Source organism: Ictidomys tridecemlineatus, chromosome 14 (assembly GCF_052094955.1).
Source record: "Ictidomys tridecemlineatus isolate mIctTri1 chromosome 14, mIctTri1.hap1, whole genome shotgun sequence".
Taxonomy (NCBI): Eukaryota; Metazoa; Chordata; class Mammalia; order Rodentia; family Sciuridae; genus Ictidomys; species Ictidomys tridecemlineatus.
This window is the reverse complement of record NC_135490.1, coordinates 51,785,210-51,811,992: the sequence shown is the minus strand read 5'-3', so window position 1 is coordinate 51,811,992 and position 26,783 is coordinate 51,785,210. Positions and strand designations below refer to the sequence as shown.

The window sequence follows — 26,783 nt, the reverse complement described above, 5'->3', positions numbered from 1 at the left end:
GCAGGTAACTGTATAAAAAAAAATGAACCTCAACCCTCTTTCTCATATCATGATGCTCAAAAATGAAGTCAAAACATATAATGGTCTAAACGTAAAAGTATAAACTAAAAAAAGAAAAAAAAATTCTAGAAGAAAATATAAAAGAGGAGCTGAAGTTGTGGCTCAGTTGTAGAGCACTTGCCTAGGATATGTGCGGCACTGGGTTCCATCCTCAGCACCACATAAAAATAAATAAATAAATAAATAAAGTATTGTGTCCATCTATAACTAAAAAAATACTTTAAAAAATAGAAAATCTTCATGATCTTATTGGAAGCAAAGTTTTCTTAGGATACAAAAAGCACTAACTATAAAAAAAGAATTGATATATTTAACTGAATCAAAATTAAAACCTTCTGTTCTTCCAAGAACATAATAAAAAAGTTAAAAGGCAAGCACCAGACTGAGAAAATATCCATAATACATGTATTTAACAGAGTGCTTTTATTCAGAATGTATTAAGGTTTCAGTAACACAACACAGCAATCTAAGTCTTAAAATGAGCAAAGAAGACACATGAATGAATAGCCAATTAGCTCATGAATATATCACTGGTCATCTAGAAAAAGCAAATTAAAACCAAAATGTGATACTATTATATATTTATTGGAATGGCTAAACTTAAAAAGACCAGCAATAGCAAGAGATGACAAGGAGGTGGAGCAACTACAACTCTCACACCTGGCAGAGGAAGGGTAAACTGAGGGACTACTTTGAAAAATAATTTGGCTGTTTCCTATTTAATTAAATACCACAATCCAGCAATTCCACTTTTAGATCTTTGCCCCAAATAAATCATATGTCCATGTAAAGAATAATGCAAGGGTGTTCTTAGCAGCTTTATTGAAAATAGCCAAAAGCTAGAAACAAATTGGCAAGTGAATGGATGAACAAATTTTGGTATATTTGTAAAATGCAATACTACTGAACAATAAAAATGAACATATGTCCCATACCCTTAACAACATGGATGAACCTGATAGGAATTATGCCAAGTGAAAGTAGCAGGACACAATAGAGTACATGTTTTAATGATTCCATTAACATGAAATTCTATAACAGTGAACTGTCCTCTAGTGACAGAAATCAGATCTGTAGCTGCTTTTTGTACAAGGTGGTGTGGGGAGAAAACAAGTGCAAAGCAGCACAGAGAATGTGGGGAAAGATGGAAATGTCCTGGATCTTAATTGGGGTGGTAGTTTTACTGATGGGTTATATGTGATAAACTGATTGACTCATACTTAAATGGTGTAAATTTTATTGCATGTAAATTATACCTAATTAAAGTTGATTAAAATAAAGCTTTGAAATTTGCTATATTTAATTTATAGGTAGACTTTCTATTTTTAAAAAACATAAAAAATAACACGAGAAAATTCCTAGGCAAATAGGTATTCCAAATACTTCTGAATAGGATTATTATTCCAGTATTTATTGAGCAAAAAGTAATGGTTAGTAGTAGCTCTCACTCTGAAGAAAAATACTTAACTTCAAAAAGGACATTCCCTACTCATATGCTTTGAAATTATGATAGTTAACTATTTATGAATGTCTACTACATGTATTTGTATGTGATACAATTTAAATTTTTAAAAATTTGTTTTTTCTCCCAGCAGTTCAATTTTTTTTCAATAGCAAAATCACAAAATCATATGTGACATTATATTTACCTTTGAGAAAAAGTAAAAAAAGAATCCCAGACTTTTCTGAAAACTCTACAGTCTTTCATAATCCTGAAGGGAACTATCAACATTAAAACATTCTCAGATCAGTGGAAATCCATCCGAAAATCCATGAAGATTTCTTTCATGCATGATTAAAAGCATTTTCTCAGTAAGACACAAAATCAAGACCACTTCACTCAGATTATGTGTCTCAAGTTCACAAGTTCATTAACAAGCTCATGACTGCTTCAAACAGCCTAAAATAACAAAATTCTCTTTTTATTAGTGCATTTTGATTATATAGAACAACGGGCTTCCTTGTGCCACATTTGTACATAGAAATAAACATTCTGATATAATCTTTCTAAACTAATATTTTTCTCTAGAAATACTAATTCTGATATTATCCCAAGAAAGAGCTTCTTAAAGAAAAAAAATCAATAGATTGTCTGGAATTCATAGTATAATGAATTAAAAAAAAAAAAAAAACAAAGAACACATTAGCAAATTGATGTTCCTCCAAGATGACTGGAAAGGGTAATACGGACATGGAAGACAATGTGAAGAGACATAGAAGAAGGCTGTCACCTTACAAGCTAAGGAGACAGGCCCAGAACCAATTCTTCCTTCACAGCTCTCAGGAAGAATGAACACTGCTAACCACCTTCATTTTGGCTTCTGCCCTCCAGATGTGTGAAACAATTTCGGTTAACCCACCTACTTGGTATTATTTTGTTACAACAGCCCTACCAAATTAATACACCCTACTAGAAAGGTCAATATCTACTAAGTAATCACAAGCACATCACTACAAGATCAAGCACATTGGGAGGAGTGCGATGATAACATGTACTAATTTTGAGAGTGTGAATATTTTTACAATGGCTGATTTCAAGCTATCAATATTTCAACAATCTGATATAAAATTCCTGAAAATACAATAATCAGCTTTTACAAGCTACTATAAACTACCTCCATCACAAACCAAACACTCATGTCTTATCAGGAGGCTGAGGCAGGAGGATCTCAAGTGCAGGGCCACCCTGGGCAACTTAGTAAGACCCTGCCTCAAAATTGAAAACAAAAAAGGATGGGGATGCAACTCAGTGGCTGAATGCTTGCCTATTATGTACAAGGCTGCATTCAATCCCCAGTACTGCAAAAGAACAATGATTAACACAGAAAATAATCATGCCTTGCTATCTTTTACTATCTACAGATGATTCCAATGTGCAGGCAAAGTTAGAACCATAGCTGGACATTTTTGGGCAAAATCATGAAAGCAATGACTATTAGAATACAGAATATTTTAAGAAATAAAAATAGCAAAAACCTGGAACAACCACGTGAGACTAGCTTAAGAATGATAGAAAAACAAGTGATGAAAGCAGGAGGTAACATTTACTGAACACTTAACAAGTTTCCAGGCATTGTTCTCAGCCTATTGTGTGTATTAAGCCACTTAATGGTTACTGCAACTCTATGAAATAATTACACACCTGCTTTTGAATAAGGAAACCAAAGTACGGGGAGGTTAAGATTTACAACAAATAAGTAAGGAGAGTAGGATCCAAGTCCAAGCTATCTACCCCAGCCTCTGTACTCAGAACCACTGTTTTGTGCTGCTACTGACTATACATGATACTTGTAGAATACAACAATTAGTCTAGTGTAGCTAGAGCCCAGAGTGAGAGGAATCAGATCAGGCTGGAGAAAGCATGCAGTACTTGTGGCCTCAGGTGTATGCTAACTTTATACCAGTTTGCAAGTTAAACTTGAAAAGTGAATCATTTTAGCCTTTTTGCACAACTTTTTACTTAAATGCATCAAATCAAAATAAAATTTGAAAAAAAAAAAAGAAAACCTAGAGGTCTGCAAATGAAGTTCTCTCTGGAAAACAAAAATCACCAACAACTTTTTTTACCTTATTTCTAAATCCTAATTTTTACCTTTAAAGACTTTTACAAGTAAAAGCAACTGTAATCACACAGGAGCAATCAGCAGCAGCCTAGAGTCTCTGAGAACAAAAGCAGGAAAATCATACCAGTTCCTAAGCCACAGATAGTCTGGAAGATGAGACTGCACCAATTAAACACCTGGAGCCCAGGCTACACCCAGTACAAGAAGCTTAAGTTTTCCCCTTCTGAGGTTTCAAGACAGAAACCCACAAACACTTCACATCACCATGGTCCCGGAGGACCCTGTGGGGGAGACTTCTGAAAAATCTAGCATTCTTTTCTACATTCAACCAGTACACCTCAGGAACTGTACTTCCAAAAAAAAAGTCAGTCTTTATATCTGCACAGAATATTGTGATATATCAGCATTTTGACAAAGCTACACGGGATAATGAAAGCAGTAAGCAAAACACACATCCCTGAAGTAAAATCTTTACATTGTTAGTACAGAGGCAAGTATGTTAGCAGGTAGCTTCTCTCCTCCTAGAAGCACATATTTCAATGTGTAAGAACCTTGGAATTGACCTAAGGAATCCCTTACCTTTGGAGCTCCAGGAAAATGACAGAATATGAAAAGAGGCTAAGCTATGTGTCACTCTGTGGGAATAAGCAAGTAGGAGAGAGGCAATCCACAGACCAGGCTATTCTCTAAAAGGCAGAAGAAATAGGATTTTATTCTGTATGGGAAGGTAATCTCTTACTCAATTTAATCACCCACAAGTAAATGTGTAATATCAAAGGCTGATACATAAGAGTTACATAAAAGACAGTAAAGTATACTTACCTACGAGGTAATTTATATATACATAAATGATACCTAACTTAGTAACCAGAAATTGCTCAAACTAATATTCATTTTATCAAGGACTTCCCAAATGCCCAATATTTCAGTCAGAACTAAAACTCATATTTATATTCCTATTGGCAAGAAAAATTATGTCTGTTTAAATAGTATTCAACACCAGTCATCTTTCAACCAGTTTTTCAAAATGTAGTAGAAGAAACAGGACCCCTAAGGAAGAGAAGTAGTGATGTGACTTAATTGCAGTAAATAGCTAACAATTAACAAAAAGTTCTTCAAACCCAGGACTCATATTATAAATATAAAAGATTTTACATCATTACCTAGTGCCTATACCTATTGCTAGTGTTTTACTCCTATTCTCCTGTAACAAATAACCATAAAGTAAGTGGCTTAAAGCAACACAGATTTATTACCTTGTAAGACAATAAATTCTGTAGGTCAGAATTCCAACACCAATCTCACCAGGATAATCTCAAGGTATACCATTCTGAAGACTCTAGGAGAATTTATTTTCAGCTTCCACAGCAGCCTGCATCCTGGACTTTACTTCTCGCACCTTCCTCCATTTTCAAAGCCAGTGTGGGCAAGTAAGATAGATACATAACTTTGACCTCATCCACCTGCTGCTCCATATCTAAAGGACTCTTGTTTAAATGGGCTCACCTGGATAAACCAGGATTACCTCCCTTTCTTAAGGTCAGCTGATTAGCATCCAAAATTCCAAATGCAATCTTAATTTCCCTCTGCCCCGTAACCTAACAAAGTCACACACTCCAGGAATTAGGAAGTAGCTAACTTTAGGGTTATTTTTCTGCTCACCAGATACATGGATAGATAATTCTACTTCACCTCTCCTCTTTCCTCATTTATAAAATACACATACTAGTAACCATCTCAAAGGGTTGTTATAAAAATTACATGAATTAATATCAGTACTAGTCACATAATGTATGAGCTATTTTATACCAATCATTTCACCTAAAAACTTTTTTTCTTATTGTGGAGTGTAACTTCCAAAAATCTGTCTAATTCAGTATTACTTTTTGTCTAATTAGTAGGTGTAAACCACGTGCAGACACTGAGCAACTACAAAGTCACTAGTCAGAACTGAGATATGTTAGAAGTGTAATACATATACTGCAGTTTGAAAACTTAGCATGTAAAAGAATTACATGTGGAAATGATAACACTTGTGCTGTATTCAACAAAATATATTTATTAAATTAATTTTACCTGTTTCATTTTTTACTTTGTGTAAAAAAAAGAAATATGTGCTAGGGAATATAATTTCACACTAAGCATGCCTTTCACACTAAGCATGCACTCTACCATTGAGCTATACTCCCAACCTCTTTTTTTATTTTATATTGGCCAAATTATATTGTTATATTGTACACATAAATAATATGTAATGATAATCCCACCATTATGTGCAACTGCAGTTCACAAATAACAAAATAAAACAAAAAAGCCTGTGAACTACTTCCTTCTAAAATCTCAACAGTTGATAAAATTAAGTAGTGAAAATGGTACCTATATTCTTAACTCCCCTACTTTAGACTGGGATTGGGTCATGTAAGTATGGAGGCTGAGAAATTCCAGGATTTGCAGTTGACAAGATGGAAACCAAGGAGAGCCAAAGTGCAGTTCCCAGTCCAAGTCTAGGGCCTGAAAACCAGGAGAGCTGATGGTATAAGTTATAGTCTAAAAGATGGCAGGCTGGAGATCCAAGACGAGCTGATCTTTCAGTCTGAGTCTGAAGGCCAGATAAGACCAATGTCTCAGTTCAGGTGGCCAGGAAGCACTTCCCTTAGCTAGCCCTTTTTGTTTATTCAGTTCTTCAATTGATTGTACAAGGGCCATCATATTAGATAGAGGAATCTTTTATTCAGTTTACTGATTTAAATGTTAATGTCATCTAGAAACACCCTCACAGATACACCCAGAATTATATTTGGCCAAATGTCTGGGCACCCTTTTGTCTAGTCATTTTATGTGTAAAATCAACCATCACAGTCACCAAAGTATACCCCATTTTCTATAATTGATGTATCATATCTTGAACACATAACCATGCAAGAAATCAAGCCTCTTGTCTTGATGCCAAGTTTTTCAAGAGGAAATAACTAGCTCCACGATCCATCTCCTCTGCTCAACATTTTTAGTTTCCTTTTCTTTCTTCAATATGGCTGAAGGCATCTATTCTAAATGAGCTTGACTTTGATCAGCCATGGAGTACTCACTAACCCATATTAATTATGAAGAACTGGACCTCTGGAAGTAAACTGGTAGGGTCCAAACACCATCTCTAACCAACCTCTCTTCTTACCTTTTTAATGTAACTACCAGAAAATTTTAAATTATACATGTGGCTCACATTTGTGGAATACATTATATTTTTAGTGAACAGTGCTGCTCTAGACAAATTTACTCTCTACTTCTGTGGTCTTAGTATTTAGTTTAGTTCCTTAGTATTTAGTTTAGTTTAGGGAACTAAACTATATCAATCTGCTTTGTGCTGGAGCAATCTGTATTCATGTTGTCTCTCCAAATGGATTGGGAGCCCTCACTAGCCAACCGTCATGGACCTTTAAATAACAGTAAGATTCATGGTAAATTTACAATGAACATTTGTGGAGCTTATTAAAAGTAAAGGAAAATATTAACTGCTAATGTGCTGTCTGAATACATTATTTGATCTACTATAAACCAAAATATCCAAAAGTCAATTTGTCCTTTTGGAAGCAATTTTTTCTTGGGTAAAAGTCAGGATTGGGATATACAGCAAATGGGGGTGAGGGGAATTTCATGAAAAAATACTCAAGCTTAGCAAGCCCACATGTAACCCCAGTGACTAGGGAGGCTGAAACAGGAGGATTCCAAGTTTAAAACCAGCCTCAGCAACTCAGCAAGGCCCTAAGCAACTCAGTAAGACCCTGACTCAAAATTGAAAATAAAATAAAAAGGATCTGGGGATGTAGCTCAGAAGTAAAGTGCCCCTGGGTTAAATCCTCAGTACCAAAAAGAAAACAAACAAACAAATAAAAAAAAAACCCTCAGGCTTATTACATACAATGTATTCAAATATCATCAACTCTATAATATCCTATTTCATTTTTTAAGTGGTAACTACAACCCACAAAATTGTTCCATAATCCACTAATGATGTGTGACCAAGTTGGAAAAGCACTGCCCTAATGTTTCAGGAGCAGACTTTCCTGGCTAGAGACAATCCATCTTAAAGATCTACAGGTCACTTAGCACTCCTCTGTTCTTGTATCTCCCAACAGGAGGGACCAACCCTGGGGCCAGCCATGGCCCTGTGTGGCCATCAGAGAAGGCATGCAGACCCACTTACCATGCAGTCTTCTCAACCAGCCTTCATACTAGGATTGGGGACAATGGAGGACACCACACACAGTGTTCCAGGATCCATGTCCACTCCCATGAGGTACAAAGCCCAGCTCTGCCTGGCTAAGAAGAGTTGGTCAGAGCTGAAGGTACACAGGAAGAAAGAGTTCATGCTGTTGTTCAGAGAAAGACTCTAGGAACTTGCACTAGATTATTCTGGCAAACCTGAGAAAATATCATCAACTTCAGAGTTATGTATGTTAAGTCAAACTAGAGAAAGATAATATCAAATACCAGACAGGCATTTTTATTAACAAGAAAGGGAAGAAAAACTGTAAGGAAAAAATCTATCAGAACTTCACACATTTTTGCCGCTTTAGGGATCAAGCCTTGGGCAAGAGGCTATAAAGTATTCACACACACACACACACACACACACACACACACACACACACACACAGACACAGCATGGGAATAGGAAGAAATTCCCAGCCTGAAAACAAGAGAGAATAATCTCAGAGTAATGAGGGGCAAATAGTAGAAATTAGTAAGAAATCTCCTTTCAGCAGGGAGGTTTGATAGGAAGGAGTCACTAAAAAGACTGATAGACAAGGCTAAGTCCACAAAGATAAGCAGGCACAGAGGAGCTCTGAAGCAAGTCTTTCACTTAAGACAAAGGAACAGGAAGCTTTGCTAGAAGGAAACAGAGGGAAAGGAATCTCTCTGAGCAATAAAAAAGAAATAGGAAAAAAAGTTAGAAATACTGACATCCTGAGGACAGCTGGTAACTGCATTAAGAGTTCAATTACAGGGGGATTTCTACCCTTTTATATGGATATCAGGTTATATCCTAATGAGGGTAGAAGGTCAACTCTTCCTGGAGGATCTAGTAAGCTTTGCCACTTACTCCCTACATGATCTTATAACTCTGAAAGAGGATTAACACTTCAGTATTTCTGCACCTCACTGTAAAATGAGGATAACTACATTTGCTTCACAGGCTTGTGTAAGAGTTACTAAAACCAGAAACAGTGTAACTGGAATATGGTAGGGAATCCATCTTTCCCTTCATCTCCTGAAATCACTTTTCTTCCTTCAGCCCCACCTTGCAATTCATAGTTTCCCCATCTTCACCTGAAATGATAGAAACTACTTTGATATTTAGTGTAGAAATTTTTGTTTTTATCAGTGCATGATAATTGTGCTCACTGTGATATATTCATATATGCACATAACATGATTTGTTCCAATTCATTCCCCAACATATTCTCTTGCCTCCCTTCCTCCTTCTCGCTAATGTAGGACTTTTTTGCTGCTAACATAAATGATTTAAAAGTACTCCCCTCTTCCCTCAGTACTGGAGACAGAACCCAGGGGAACTCTACCACTAAGCTATATCCCCAATCTTTTTTTTATTTTTTATTTTGAAACAGGGCCTAATTAACTTGCTGCCCTTGAACTTGTAATCCTCCTGCCTCAACCTCCCAGGCTCTGAGATTACAGGCCTGCACCACCATGCCTGGCTGAATGATGACTAATTTTTAAAACTATTTTTTGCAAATTAAATATAAATAAAACTCTCTACAGTAGACTGGAAAGGCATACTTTCAGGATATTAAGATTTACAACACAAACCTCTGAGAAAAACCTTAAGGGACAAAGTGCTTTGGTTAGTGAGGAGACTGTGCAATTAAATTTTCAACCCTAAATGAACAGGTGCATTTACAAAAGTCCGGTAGAATTAGTAAAGCAAATGCTACACACCTCATACAATTGCTTCTGAAATTTCTATTCAAGCAGAGTGAACACCCCCACCCCCCGCCCCTCAGAGCTCTCTGTAGTAATCAGTAAAATCATTTCCTGGAGGCTCCTCAAATGCTGTTTCTTCCTATTCAACTCCTGTCAATAAATGTACTGCCTATATACCCCATTTATTCTTTTCAAGTAGATATATTACTAAGAAGATTTACTCAATGAAAGAAGCTCATTATTTAAATGAACCCTAGAGCAAACATTCTTACAGAGTAACAATCATCTATTAATTTATTATGTTTTAAAATCTGGATTTTCATATATGAGTTAAGCATGCCTATTAAAAGCACTACCTAGGGGCTGGGGTTGTGGCTCAGTGGTATAGTGCTCACCTAGCATGTGTGAGTGGGTACAATCCTCAGCACCACATAAAAAATAAACAAACAAAATACAAGTATTATCTACAACTAAAAAAAAATTAAAGCACTAGCTACATATGCAAAAAGAAATCAATATCAAGGAAACTACTGAAAATACAATGGCACTTCCTCTTGGAAAGAAACAGATATCATTTTTTAAAAGGATGAGTACTCCCCATATAAAACATATAAAACAGATTTTTAATACTTCTTTAGAATACTTCCTCTCAAAGTGCTTTCCTAGAGATAAGCATTTTCCTACTGTGTATGAAATTTATTTCTATTATTGAATCCACTACCATCTCTGCTAACACAAGTTTTTAATTCTGGATTTTCTAAACAGCTAAGTAAAATTATAGTTTAATAAACATAATAGAGTAAAATAACAAAGAACTCAACTTTATAATTACTTTCTACTCTAAAAAAGAAGATGAACTAGAATATAAAGAGAAAAAAAATGATTTCCTAAGAACACAACAACAACAAAAAAATTTCAAGTGCCAGAGATGGGACTGAGGCACAGTTATGATCAACATCAATCTTTAAAATAGTTACTTAACTCCTTAATCATAATTTAACCATGTAGCTTCCATTAATAGATACTATAAGAGAACATCTTTAAAAAATGTCAGGATGCTTAAACTAATTTAAAGTAATTTTTTTATTTTAAAGAATGAAAATAATGGAAAGAAAATGATAGGAAATTAAAATGGTCTTCCCAAGAGAAGTAAATGAGTTGACTATATGTATCCCATGTAACTATACACTGATCATCACACATATTTTATGTATGAATTTCTAGCTAATCCAGCAAACTTTCTAGGTTTATAAAAGGCAAATCATTTTTCTTAAATAAAAAGGAGAGCTGAAGTTGTGGCTCAGTGGTAGAACACTTGTCTGGTACATGCGGGGCACTGGGTTCGATCCTCAGCACCACACTAAAATAAATAAATAACATGAAGGTATTATGTCCATCTACAACTTAAAAATATTAAAAAACAAACAAAAAGGAGAGATCCATTATTTTCCTTATTCAAACTGTCACTTATTTAATCATTCATTATCAAGCACATAAAGTACTTACTGTATGTGAGCTACTATGAGAGGTGTTAGGGACAGAAAAAGATCACTATTATACTATTCCCATCACCATCCATCTCATCTCAGTCTTTTTCACATAAAACCCCATATCCAATCCCTTGTCTTCTTGCCCCTCCACTGTTTCTTTCTCCTTGATTGTTTTTTTTTTTTTTTTTTTTTGGCTGGGGGGAGCAGGGATTGAATTCAGCCCTATTTTTTATTTTATTTAGAGACAGGATCTCATTGAGTTGTTTAGTGCCTCACTTTTGCTGAGGCTGGCTTTGAACTCACAACCCTCCTGCCTCAGCCTCCAGAGGTACTGGAATTACAGGCATGCACCATGGCACCGAGCTCACCTTGATTCTTTAACTACTTTCCACACCTTTTTTCTCCAAAGTCCACCTCTGTCTTGCCTCAGGTCACCATGTTCATGCAGAACAGCCTAACCATATGAGTTTTACTCCCCACGACTTCCATCTACCTGGCCATAATTTTCCCAGTCTCAGTTCTACCATACTCCTCAGAGATACTCTGCCTGATTCCTTTGGGCAAACCCTGATGCTCCCATGCTAGAAGTATTTCTTAAAACCTTAACAATCAATACTTCCATACTGGTTTGTTTCCACTCCTACCTTCCTCTCTAGACTGTAAGTATTCCAAAAGGTAAGAATTATATTCATTTTTACCACCTAGTAACAAACTTAGCACACAGCACCCAATAAATGTTTCTAAGAATGATTAAATGAATGAATACATAATAATATTCAACTAACAGGATTGACAGTAAAATGAGATTCTACTGGAACTATCTGTCAAGACTGAAACTTTTCTTAATAGGAAAAGAGCCAGGAGTGGTGGTACACACCTATCATCTCAGAGGCTCAGGAGGCTGAGGCAGGATTGCAAATTCAAATCCAGCCTCAACATCTTAGTGAGACCCTGTCTCAAAATAAAAAAAAAAAATTTAAAAAGGGCTGGAGAGGTAGCTCAGTAGTAAAGCACCTGAGTAGTAAAGTAAATCTCCAATACCAAAAATAAAATAATTTTAAAAGGATAATTGATTAGAATTTACTGCTAGCCACCTAAGTTAAAAAAATTAACTTAAACTCTTTTTCTTTTCTTTTGTGGTACTAGGGATGAAAGCCAAAGCCTAGTGCATGCTAGGCAAGCACTCTACCACTGATCCATACCCAGCCCTAGAATAAAATATCCCAATAATAAAGGAGAGCCAATGGAGAACAGCCCATTTTCAAGAACTTAAATGCCCTTTTAAATCAGGAAATCATTATCTATCTTTCTCTATGCCATGACTTTGAAATTTTTTTAAATATTCAAACAATGGTCCAATTTATATTAGATGTAACCTAAACAAACAAACAGAAACTAAATAACAAGCAGATAAATGTGACATAGATTGTCCCACCATGTATTCTAATACATTCCCTAATTTCAGCCATTCCTCCTCCATCTTCAATAATGTCACATTTGTCACATTAACCTGAGAGTTTTTGTTAAATCAACTCAGGTTTTTAACTCAAATACCAGTGTAAGAATCTTTCTACACCATAAAAATTTATGAAATCAGGTTTGATTCACTAATCACATGTTTTTAATATATCTTAAGTAAATATTTAACTACAAAAGTAAAAAATGCTTATTTGTAAACCACTTAAAATTCTATCAGGTTCATAAAACAGGTGCAACACAGCTCTACCTGTGGTGGCCAATGCCCCGGGTAACTCAATCTGGCACCTTTCCTACTTTAGGGCCATTCCCCTTTCAACTAAGGGCTCTGTACATGATTTATGCCTTTCTCTGGGCTCCATGAGTCTACTTGGTATTGAGGTTCATTCACATACTTTTGATTTTTAAGGTTAATACTTAATTTTTTGTGTTCAATAAACAAGAAAGGATAAACTTTATAAGAAGGTGATATGACCTAATCACATGATGGAAAGCTAGCAAAATTTTACTATTACTTTGTGAATGCTTAAATTCACCAAGAATGAGACAACAATTTTTCCCCCACTGATTGTTCTTTAAAAAAAAACCCAAAACTAACATGCTTAAACTTCAAGTGATTCTAAAAATACAAAAAGCAACTTAAATTACAAAAGAAAAAAAAATTTTTCTTTTAAACAGATTCACCCACAAATTCAATTTTACTGCAGGAAAGATTTACAAATTGGCATTATCCAAGCATTCATTTTTATTTAGATTAAAAGAATATCAAAGGGTATGCTGAGGTTATAGCTCAGTGGTGGAATGCTTGCCTAGCATGTGTGGGGCACTGGGTTCGATATCAGCACTACATATAAATGAATAAAATAAAGGTCCATCAATAACTAAATACACGTGTGTGTGTGTGTGTGTGTGTGTGTGTGTGTGTGTGTGTGTACACAAAAGAGCCGGGTGCAGTGGTGCATGCTTGTAATCCTAGCAGCTTGAGAGGCTGAGGCAGGAGGACTGTGAGTTCAAAGCCAGCCTCAGCATTTTAGCAAGGCCCTAAGCAACTCAGTGAGACTCTGGCTCTAAATAAAATATAAAAAGGGATGGGGATGTGGTTCAGTGGTTAAGTGCTCCTGGGTTCAATTGTGGTACAAAAAAAAGAACATCAAAAAAAACAAAGTTTATGCACTAAAATAAGATTGTGACCAAAGGATGTCTGCTCCAGGAAGAAGTAACAGATGTATTTTCTTTATTTCTATTCCTCCCACTAAGTAAAGCTTCCTGTGTGTTACATAAAAAACAAACATTAGAGGGTGAGGGGTGTAACTTAGTGGTAGAACACTTGCCTACCACATACAAGCCCTGGGTTCAATATTCAGTGCTGCCAAGAAAAAACAAGAGAACAAAACAAAAAACTAAGACAACTCTGAAAGGTAGAGAAAATGTGGATGAGCTGAGAAATCTGGAATCTGAGGAATGGCACAATGTTTATTCTTCATATTTAACCCAAAATTGGAGTTAAGCAGCTGACAATCTAGAAAGGTCAAGGGGGCACAGATCCCCATCCCCGAAAAAAGTCCCACAAAATCTCTTGTCCCTAGATAAACACACAGGAAAAGTCAGATTAAAAAGAGAAAACTTTTAGACAATAACTACTCTACCTAACCAAAGTCTACAAAGAAACCTATGGTCTCATCTCTACCTGTATTAGCAGTGACTAAGGGACACCTAAATATCTACTCTCATCAGGCTGATGTGAAGCACTCCAAACCCCTTGCTAATTATGTCAGAGAAGCACAAGTAGAAACCCAAGACTCTCATCCTCACTGGCCAGGAAGGAGCCCTTGAACCCCATGATATCTGAGGAGCCCATGTAAGGAGCATAGAATTCCACTCCCACCCAACAGTAATGAGGCTCCTCTCCCTCTGACAATGATATGTCAGAGAACTGATGGCAATCATATGGGGAACTGGAACTCCCACCCCACTCAGCAGGAACAAGAAGCATCCATTTCTCTCAGGTAACAACAGAGGCCACTTAGGGAACCCACACTTCTATCCCACCTGTCAATAATGAGTCAGCACACCTCCATCCTGCTGAGGCAGCATCAGGGAAATCAGAAGGCTTGAATAAAATCCAGATTCTTAAAAGCACAGGAATAAAAAATCACTCATACCAAATAACAGGAAGATCTCAAACTAGATTGAAAAAGACAATCAATAGTCAACACTAAGATGGCACAATTGTCAGAATTATCTGGCAAAGCTTTCAGAACAGCCACAATGAAAAATGCTTTAATAGCAAAACATATATGCCTGAAGCAAATGGAAAGATAAAAGCCAAGGCAAGGAAAACTTCTCTGCAAAGAGATGACATAGTGAAAAACTAAACAAAAATTTTAAAAGTGAAAAATACAATAACCAAAACAGAAAGCATAATGGATAGAATCAATAGCTGAACAAAGAGGACAAAGGTAATTATCAGTGAACCGGAAAAATGGAACAAACAAATGACATAACCCAATCTGAACAGAAATCCTCAAGGCCTGCACAACCAAAACAACAAAATCTAACATTTTTTAAAATCAGCATCCTGGAAGGAGAGAAGACAAAAGCAGGCTGAAAAACAAAAAAGAAATAAAGAATGGATGGGGCTGGGGCTGGGGCTCAGCGATGGAACACTCGCCTGGCACATGTAAAGCACTGGGTTATAAATAAAATAAAGGCATTGTATCCATCTACAACTAAAAGTATTAAAAGTAAAAACTCTTTGATTTAAAAAAAGAAAGAAAGAATGAATGGATGAATGAAAAATTCACAAATTTGGCAATATTAAATCTACAGATTCAAGAAACTGAGTGAACTTTAGACAGAATAAAACCAATGATCTCCATGCCAAGACACATCATAATTAAAATCCTAAAAACTGAAGACAAAGTAAAATTTGAAAGGAGCAGGAAAGAAACTATAATTTAACTACAAGGGAAAATCAATTTGAATGACAGTAGATTTCTCATGAGAAGTGGCATAATATTTTTCAAGTGCTGAAAGAAAAGAATATATACCCAGAATCCCATATCTGGCAGGAAAAAAAAAATCCTTCAAAATGAAGGAGAAACTGATATTTTCAGATGAAGGAAAACTAAGAGAATGTCACAAGTTGACCTCCTCTAAAAGAATAACTAATGGAAGTTCTCTCAACAAAAAGCAAACACGAAGAAGTAAACAGGACACAAGGAAAATAGAAATCTGCTTTCACCATGGAAAAAGTTGTTGCTAACACTTCATCTTTATAAATTATCTTATATTTAATGACTTTGCTGAATTCTGATTATCTCAAATAATTTGTCACTTCTGGATATTCTATGTAGACAACATATAATCAGCAAATCATGTCAACTCTAGAATTTTTAATTCATTAGCCTGTAATTATTCACTTCCTTTGAGTTGTGTTATTTAAAAATATACTTCTGGGTAATATCTAATCAATAAAACATATGAAATAATCACCAAACTACATTAATAAATTACATTTAACTGATATTAAATTAGAAGTTTAAATTATTTTCTTGGACCATTATAAACATGATAGGTATTGGAGAGAGGATTAGAAATTATACACAGATAAAACTAAAAAAAAAGATTTCATAAAATACCCACCCTAACCACACATTTGCACTATTCTATATCCTATTCTAAGTCAGTGTTAGTTATTAATGATCAAATTGATTTCATTACCTTCAATTTGAAAAACACTATCCTAGATCCCCAACTACCAATTTTTAAAACGAATGCTGCTACATGCTTCAATTCCTGCACCTGGCCTTAACATTTAAGATCATATTAGTGAGGCTGGGGCTGGGACTCAGTGGTAGAACACTCGCCTAGCATGGGTGAGGCTCTGGGTTCGATCCTCAGCACCACATAAAGATAAATAAATAAAGGTATTGTATCCATTTACAACTAAAAGAAATTCATATTAGCAATAAAGAACACTTTAATGGGTGCCAAAGTTTAATTGGTGGTGGTGGTGGGGGGAATGGAAGCAGTCTTAAAAGTGGTATGTTTGTACCAAGAGGAAGGCAAACAACCTAAGTCAAGCTATAGTTCAAAGAGAGAAAAAAGTAATGAACTGAATCTTTACACAATGCATTATAGAGCACAGCAATGTTGAATTGAAAAGAATTTTCCCACTTTGGTGAAAGATGTTGATAACAGAGGAGACTATGCATGTGTGGGGACTAGAGATCTATGGTCAATCTCTATGCCTTCCTCTCAATTTTGCTAAACTTGTAAACCTAAAACTGGTCTAAAAAACATAAAGACAAAAAGAGAGAGAGAGAAAAAGAGAGAGAGAGGGAGAGAGAGAGAAAGAGCATGCGCCTAATTCTCAGTTGAGGTACACCACTCCAATTGGGAGGAACAGTTTATTTTCAGTATCAAGAATAACATTCTTCTCAACAAACAACCACTTACTTATATGAGTTTGACTTGATTCTTATTTATATTTGCATGACTTGATTCTCAGGTTTTGTTTTTAACTCTATTGCTATACAAATTTATAAACTAATCACTAGGTTTTTTTAATATTTAAATAATGTGGTTAACAAAAATCATTTTTCTTTTAAAAAATACACATTTTCTCACTTATACAAGAAACATGAGTTGCTACTATAATTTTTTATATTACAATTTAACAAATGTAAAACAAATTATTATTCTAACACAAAATAATAAACACCTTTAAAAGAAGTGAATAGGCCAACTTTGAGAAATATCAATACAAATTCCCACTAGTGCCCAATCTCCTGAATGAAAAGTTCCAGTCTTTCTTTTTGCCTTGAACATACAGACATTCAACAAATACTCACTGAGAATCTCTTATGTGTTAGCATGTGCCTGGCCACTCCTCATCCACACTCATCTGACTTTCCAGTCGACCTGCAATTCCCTTGTTCCATTCTGTGTTCACACTTCCCAGAATGCCCTGACTTTATCCAATCTCACTTTTCCATAAAATTTAAGGGGTCTGTTATTCATGTCAGTATGCTACTCAGTGTTTAGAACAGCATTCCTCATTTACTTAGCTCCTAATGCCTAAGAATCATATTGAAATGACCTCATATGAGCCCAAGGAATTGAGATTATTAAACTTTGATAGAACAAATTGGAACACTTCAATTACTAAATTGGTACCCTTAAGTATTGATCCCTAAATAACATTTCATATTATTAACCAAGTTAATGAGTAAAACCTCCATTCCCCCCATCCTTCAAAAAGTCTTGATTTTTTTTAACTGATACTAAACTCAAATAATGACATTAGAAAGAATTGGACTTCAGCCATAACAGAGTGCTAGTCCACAGAAGAGTTGCTGTTAATAGCATACACAGTCTCCCACTATAACTTCATTTTGAGACTAAAACTACTGAACATTTTCTATTAAGAAACTGAAAATTAAAGTACAACAAAACAAATTGGTAAGCAGTCTCTAGTAGTTACATTAATAAGAAAATACAAAATTAAAATGCTACAACAGTAACATCAAGTATCTGTCATCATAAATGGCATTCAGATGATACAAATTTTCAATATAAAAACAACATGTTAGCTAATGGTCTGGGTTAAACCATAGATGATATAAATGTTTCAATAATGTAGTATTTCAATACTTTCTTTAAATCTGCAGTATACACCCCTTTCTTTGAAGAAACATTGACATGTTCAAGCATTTATTTCAAAGGTCAAATTGCTAAAGTCACTGTACTACTGCAGGATCTTCTTTCACAAAGCATCAACTGGTTAGAGCTAGCTTCTACTTGAGCAGAAGGAAGTCTAGTAGCACTGAGGAAGGATGCAAGAGGGGAAGGAGAAGAAGAATGGAAAAGGGGAGGGAGTACAGGAGGGAAAAGGGAGGGATCATGAGGGATCATAAATGGAAACTGATTTCCATGCATGTATGAGTCAATCGGGATGAACCTAACTACTATGTATAACCATAAAACTCTAAGAAGAGGAGGAGGAGGAGGAGTAAAAGCTAGCACTACTACATGTCATGTGGTTTCAGTGAAATATAAGAGTCAATATTGTAAAAAACTAATTCACTATTAATATCAGTGCAACAAATAAATTATAACTCCACATCCCTACCTTGTTCCAGTTCTCCACCCAACTCTTTATGTCCTCTCTTTCTATTTCCATTCTTCTTCCTCCTATTCCCAACTACTGGCATTCTCCAAACTCCTCAATCTTATTCTTCTCATGTATGCTTTTTCCTTTAGGGGAAGTATTCATTTTTTACAATTCACTGTCCCATCTAAGCAGCAGGATCTCCTCTTCTTTTTTACATTGCCCAAAACCTTACTGACTTTCCACAAAGAGTCCACCATACCCACTTTCCTGGATTTGCTCCTCTGGGACACTTTCTTCCTCAGTTCTCAACATGGGAGTTTCCCCCTAATAAGGAAAGTCTTGTCACTGTCTTCACATTTTCCTACTATTTCTCCATATGCCTCAGGGTTCATACTGTTTGCATTCACACACAACATACCTTCTTTCCTCCCCTCTTCCAATTCAAAGCCTTCCACCCTGAAAATGTCCCCATCCAAGCCTACCTCCTCCACAAAGCCTTCTTTGGCTAGACCAGTGCCCAGGATCCTCTCATTTCTCTAAACATAAAATTGAGAATCATCTGCTGTGTTTAATTTAACCCTACCTGCCTCAAAAACTGGTTTCTGTAGAACTAGTAAATATTAATAATATTTAATAATAATGTTATTTTTTTTGCTTTCTATAGCTTTCCTCTCAACTAGTTTTATACAACATCTCTAAGCTAAAGCAATCTTAATTGAGGTTAATGCAGAGCTCAAAATCATTGATTTCCATTTCTTTCTCTTTATATATTCTTAAAACAAATGGAAGGGTAGCAAAATACTATAACTGATTTCCTCAGACCCGGCTGAAATCTTATAAATGCATTTTACATAAAGATAAATAACCCTAGAAAAATTGATAGCTTGTCACTATTTAGAAATAATAATTCTAGCTTAGCTTACTATGATCTTGGACTAATACTTGTTCTAAATTACAATGTAATATAAAGCAAGTAGTCTGAGCCCTGTGGTACATGCCTGTAATGCCAGTGACTTGGGAGGCTGAAGCAGGAGAATCACCAGTTTGAGGCAAGCCTCAGCCACTTAATGAGGCCCTGAGCAACTTAGCGAGATCCTGTCTCAAAACAAAAAATAAAAAAGGGCTGGAATGTAGCTTAGCGCCCCTGATTCGATCCCTGGCATTAAAAAGGTAAATTAGGGGCTGGGGTTGTGGCTCAGAGCTAGAGTAGCATGTGTGGGGAACTGGATTCGATCCTCAGCATGACATAAAAATAAAATGAAAGTACTGTGTACACTTATAAGTAAAAAATAAATATTTTTTTAAAAAATGGTAAATTAAGTAAGTCTATATCTGAAGATAGAAAATAAATGTGAAGTAAAGTTTTAGTAGTCTTTTAAATTGCCATTCATAGATATAAAATCTTTTGGAGACCTCTTGTGGTAAATGTTAAGATTACCCAAAAAAAAAGCTAATACTTCAGGATATTCAATTTCTTTTGTCTTTTTCACATAGCATTAATATACAATGTCTTCAATATTAACAAAATATCAACCAGTAATTGATGAAAAATTCTTTTTACCTTTACATATACTGAAGAAGAAAAAAGGGGATTCTAGAGGGTTCTAGGATACTGCCAAAAACAAAAATTCTTTTATATTTGAAAATTCAATGCTATATTATTTATTGGTAATAAATATGGCAGAATTCTAGAGTTATCTTCTTCATACCTAAATAAAAGTATTCCCTATGCAACTGGCTAAGTTATCTTGTTTAAAAAATACATCTAGGAGTTATAGCTCAGGTTGCTAAAGCTAAACTTCATGGATGTTAACTGGAACCACTAGTATTTAGTGGGGGAATTATGGTAAGATTTTACCTCACAGAGTAAAGTAAAACAAAGAAAAAGTGACTAATGTGAAATATAGATGAAAATAAAAATGAAGTACTTTCAGTATGGGGAGTGAACTTTTTAAGTATAAAAATAAAGGAATATGATTAGAGGCATGGAGGACTTAACTGGTCCAGACAGTCTATTAAAATCAATGCATAAGCAGTGAACTCAAATATAATAAAAAAAAATTTTAAAGAAGAGTCAAAATTCTTTTAATTTTGAAGGAGAAAAATTCAAAAGGATATAAAAAACAGCTATAGATGGAGACTTATACAATTAGACCATAAAGAATCGTGCACAGAGAGTAAATAAGAAGGTCTAAAAAACATATGACAGAGTTCCAGGAGTGAACAGGAGAGAGACAATGTTAAAAGAGATAAGGACTGATCTACCTTTAACATATTAACTTATTTAATCCATACAGCAATCCCATAAGGTAAACACACTTATCACCCAGAAAAGAACAATAATGGGTAATACTGTTGAGTTATTTACTTAGTCACTAAGGGGAAGATCAGTTTTCCAACCTAATCCTATGTTACAGGGGTCTGCACTGTTTGACCCTATGATTCTTCAATCTCCACTGCTCCACTCTGTCCACAGATATAAATTAGCTATAGGCACTCCACAGAAATACCAACTTTTGGCTGTTTAGTCAAATGAAACTAAAATAAACAAAGTATGCAAAAGAATGAGCACTTACATGTGGTCATTAAACAGAGGAAAAAATATAAACTCCCAATGCTAACCAAAGAAATACAAATCAAAACAAGACAGATGCAATCATTAAATTTGGTAAAACTCATATATGACATCTAAAATGTCTCCAAATTTAGGCTTTGGTATCTCATGTAATAAATGGACATTTATGAATATCACTAGGCAATGGTTCTTGTTAAACAAAAATTCAGTTTTGGAAATGTCTTCATTGTGGGATGTTTTGACATTGTACTGAATTTTGTCTTTATTATTTTGAATAAATAAGCAGAAGAGAGAAAATGAGCCTGATAATGCAACTGATCAAATTTAATTTCTATTAGCCTAAGTCAAATAAATACTCAATTATGAAAAAAATGAAGTCAAATGTGAAATACTGAAAATATATCTCTAGAAGACTAGTCTTAAAAATAAAAAGTAGATATATGATTAATTCTTTTAGCTCTCCAATAGCAGCACCCCTTGTAACTTTACTATATGATTTTTAATCATTCAAGTTTGAACACAGAAAAGAATTAAGAACAAAATTAGGGGACCTGATGTGGAATTTTTTACCTATGTGAAAGGTTAAAAATTTTTAAATTATCACCCCCAATGTTGGCATGGGTTCAAGGAACCCTCTTGTGCTATACTGGTGGAAATATAAATTAATATTATTTATTCTAAAAAGTAATCAAGAACTTTATAAATATATAGTTATCACCCCCTGAGTTAGAAATTCTATTTTCAGGAATTCATTTGAAGGAAATAAAGATGCACCACACATACAGAAATATTTGCATAGATATTCATCACAGCAATATTTGTAATACTGAAAAAAAATGATTACAACATAACAAAAGGGAAATGGATAAATGATGACCTATTTACATAACTAAATGTTGTGCGATCATTTTGCCTTCAAGAGTACCTACTGAAATATTAGCAGATAAAATAATGTTTACTAAGATTTGCTTCAAAATAAATTAACCAGAGAGGGAGATGGATGAAATAAGACAAGCTCCGAATTGAGAAATGGTAAAGCTAGTTGATGGGTTCATGAGCTTTTACTACACTATTCTGAATAATTTTGTATGTTTGAAGTTTTCCAAAATAAACAAAAGATATGGGAAGCTTTTAAGTTAAAAAAAAAGGATACCAAAATAGTTTCTAATTTTCTTCTATATTTCAATAGTGTCTGTTATGATATTTCCTTTTTCATCACAAATTTTAGTAATTTGAGTTTTTCTCCCTTCTTTTCATTAGGGTGGCTAAGGGTTTGTCAATTTTATTTATTTTTTCAAAGAACTATCTTTTTGTCAATTTTTTGAATTGTTTCTTCTGTTTCAATTTCATTGATTTCCACCCTGATTTTAATTATGTCCTGTCTTCTACTATTTTGGGGGTTGTTTTTTTCTTCTTTTTCTAGGGCTTTGATATTTTTATTTGTTGAGTTTTTCTTTGTTTAATGAAGGTTTGTAGCAGTTCAATTCACAATAGTTAAAACTGTGGAAGCAACTTAGATACCCTTCAATAGATGAATGGAAAAAAAACTGTGATACACACACACACACACACACACACACACAATGGAATATTACTCAGCATTAAAAGAGAATAAAATTATGGCATTTGCAGGTAAATGGATGGAGTTGGAGAATATCATGCTAAGTGAAGTAAGCCAATCCCCACAAAACAAGGACTGAATGTTCTCTCTGATAAGTGGATGATCCATAATGGGGGCGACAAGGGAAAAATGGGGGAACTTTGATCAGGCATGGGGAAGGAATGGTAGGGAAGGGACATGGGGATATGAAAGATGGTGGAATGAGATGGATATCATTAACCTAGGTTCATGTATGACTGCACATATAGTGTGACACTACATCGTGTACGACCATAGAAATGTAAAGTTGTGCTGCTATGTGTACAATGAATGAAATGCATTCTGTCATATATATCTAATTAAAATAAATTTTTTAAAAAATTTAAAATTTTCAAAAAGTAAAAACACAAACAACAACAACAAAAAAACTTCTGGGGCTTCACAGATCTGCTCTTTCTTCAATGTTCCTTGACACATGTCAGAATAAATTACTCAGGATTGGCTCAAAAAGAAAGAAAAAAAGTATACCGAAGTGATTTTGCCATACAAATCCAAGTTCATTAATGAAAAAAGTGGTATACGTATACAGAAATAATACACTAAAATGTAGTTATCTCTGGGTTTTACAATTTTGAATTACTTTATCTTTCTTTTTTGTAAATCCTAACTTCTAAATGAACATATGTCTGTGTTATAATCAAAAAACAAATTATGAAAGCTACTTTGTTGGAAGTTACATTTAAGTAGAATGAACACTCTTAACTTTAAGATCAAAGAAACATATGGAACTTCACTTAATAAATCAGTTTGATTTTCTAACTGTTTTGTCGACTTACTAAATGAAAATCTTTATGTGCTTGCTTGCCTAATTCTAAAGTCCAGTTCCTCAATACACAACTTCCTCTTCATTTAAGCCTCAGCCCAAAATTTTGGTCTCTTCACCACCACTGCTGGTCTTCACCACTGCTCCACAGTGGCAGTATAGAATCCTCCTCAATGGTACATAACATATCATGCCTCATGAATCCAGTTAGATATGTACATATTTGCCTCTCCTACTGGGTTGTCAACTGTGCCAGACACATATAATAGACTCATTTTCTTCCTCTACAGCCACAGTGCCCATTACACCATTTCATATATAAGTCATGTGACCTTAGATCTTGTAAATAAAACTACTGGACACTACTGGACGCAGCACTGAACTGAAACTTAAAGCACAAAAAGGGGGATAGTAGAGGATAGGAAAGGCAGCAGAATACAACAGACACTAGTATGGCAATATGTAAATCAGTGGATGTGTAACCGATGTGATTCTGCAATCTGTATACAGGGTAAAAATGGGAGTTCATAACCCACTTGAATCAAAGTGTGAAATATGATATGTCAAGAACTATGTAATGTTTTGAACAACCAACAATAAAATTTTTTTAAAAATAGAAAAAAGAAAATAAAGCACAAAGAAAGCATTTTCAAAACTACGTAAGATTTCCAAAAAATGAATCTTATCTCCGGAAACTGAAAATTACCAAACAATATACTGAAGTAATATCATAAGCCCCTTAATTACCAAACAATAGCATTAAGTAATATCAGAAGCCCCTTTAAAATGATCATTTTTATAGTCTTACATTAAAGAGACAGTACAGGTAATTTTCTTTTGAAAATTTCCATTACTTTGAAATACAATTCTGAAATGTAATTTTTAAAAAAGCTGAAATATAATTTTTTTAAGTTACATTGAAATATAATTTTTATAATTATAAACTATTTTTAACAACTTTAACAAGTTTGGCTTTGTCAGTAAATCAGTTTCATAATCATTATCTTCAAACAGCATGCCAACATACCTAATAGCAGTGACCCTGTGAATGAGCATCTCTGTTTGCTCTGACAAGTCTGATGGAAGTAGCAGCTCCACCGGCTGCAGGCTTGATATCCGAGTCCAGCTCAGAACGGGAAGGAGAGTCCTGGAAACTATCCAACACAACTTCACCTGTGGCAGGCTTCACACCCTGAAAACAAGCACAAATGTAATATCACAGACAATATAATTTCTTCCAGTTATGGTTAAACATGCAAATAGTAAAGATGATACATTCCATTTCTAAAGTGTTTGAAAACCTGTTGTTTTTCAAGACTCATTTACATAAGTCAGAGTCACTGAACTAAAAGAAACTAAATGGGAGTTTCAAAAGGCACCTGAGTACAGGCCCTGGACCTAATGCAAAGATGGAGTGACTATGACAAGTCACCAAATTCTACTTGGGCCTCAGTTTCCTCCTCCAAAATGGAAATATGTCAGTTTATTTCCCTAACAGAACTATTGTAAGGATCAAGTCAGAAAAGAAAATATGAATGCTTTAGAAAATATAAGGCATTGTACAGATAGATACAGAAGTAATAAGTGATATGGTCCTAGTAATCTGAAAACCAAAATGTTCAAGAATACACTTAATCATATAAACAAATAAATAAAAAGCAAACTTTTGCAAAAAAAAAAAAAAAAACAACAATATACATGTAACAAATTCTCATGAACCCCAACCAGGCAGTCTATTCAATTAAATAACTTGAAGATACCCCATTACCCTATGCCAAAAGACAAACTAGAAAATATTACCACTTGGAAGAGGTTAAAAAAAATGTCAAGTTACTTAGCCAGGGTCTCAGTACTAAATGGTGGATTCAAACCCACACAGTCTAACTCCCCAGGCCACACTCATATATACTACTAATGCCTATGAGAAGCCTAGGGTGAGTTACAGCCTCCACCAGCTAAAAGAAGGGAGAATCATTAATCCCTATGTTCATATGCTATTGATGGCTAACCAACTGACACAGCCTCTTTCTAAAACAGCCCGCTGAAAATATCCACATCCTATAATCAGCAATTCCTTCCCCAGATGTAAATTCCTGAAAAATTCAGGCATGTATAAAGTAGAAGACATGCACAAAAACATTTATACATATAGCAGCATTCTTTGTAGAACCAAAAACTAGAGAGAACCCATATGTCCACCAACAGAGGAATATGTAAACTGTACACCATAAAATATAATAGGACACAGCAACGAAAAACCTACAGCAACAAATGTAAATAAATCTCACATAAAAACATAGGAAACAAAAGAAGCAGGATCTAAAGAAAAATACATACAGTATATCTACACTTGTGATTAAAGTGGTAAAACTAGAACTAAAAGGAAGGAACTTATTACCTCAAAAGTCTGGATTACAGTCACTTCTGGAGTGAAGAGACACACAAGGATCTTATGGGTTGTAGTAGTTATAGTTCTGACCTGGGTGACTGTCTTATGCTACCCTGCCAAATTTATTTTATGCATTTTTCATTGAATATTTTATAATTTTTTAAATATCTCACGCATAGATCAAAAAAATACTTTCATTCAAAAAAGACTACAATTTTATAAAAAGAAAAATCTTTTAATTCCATTCAAAAAGCTTTCTATAGTATTCCATACTATACTATCTATAGTATCAGTGTCTCAGGATACATATCTAAGTTTCAAAGCCAGCCTCAGCAAAAGCAAGGTGCTAAGCAACTCAGTGAGACCCATTCTCTAAATAAAATACAAAATGGGACTGGGATGTGGCTCAGTGGTCAAGTTCCCCCGAGTTCAATCACTGGTACCAAAAAAACAAGAAGAGAAATTTAAAGTCAATCTGTTTAGAACCATACTGTCCATACTTAAGGCAATGGTCCTAATCACCGTGTTTTTCCAATAGTGAAGCCTTCGATTCTAGACTCACTGCCAGTACACGAAGATGACTCCCAGGCTGTGACTATGGAATGGCTAACACTGATCACAGCAGGGAAAAATCCAGGAAGAACTTTTCTGAAGGTAAAGGAAAATGAATTCCATTTCAGCCACTGAGTTTGAAGGGTCATAAAATTCTGAGTGCCCTTGCTTAATACTAATTTAGATGCAAAAGC

The 26,783-nt window shown here is 34.8% G+C and overlaps 1 long non-coding RNA gene across 1 annotated transcript in view; it reads right to left on the bottom strand.

The window, feature by feature from the left end:
* The window catches only part of LOC144370407 (uncharacterized), a 39,929-nt gene that overhangs the window by 11,665 nt on the left and 1,481 nt on the right, over window positions 1–26,783 (bottom strand). The window contains exon 2 of the long non-coding RNA XR_013430384.1: window positions 24,676–24,840. This is a non-coding gene — a long non-coding RNA (uncharacterized LOC144370407). The remainder of the gene's footprint in view (window positions 1–24,675; window positions 24,841–26,783) is intronic.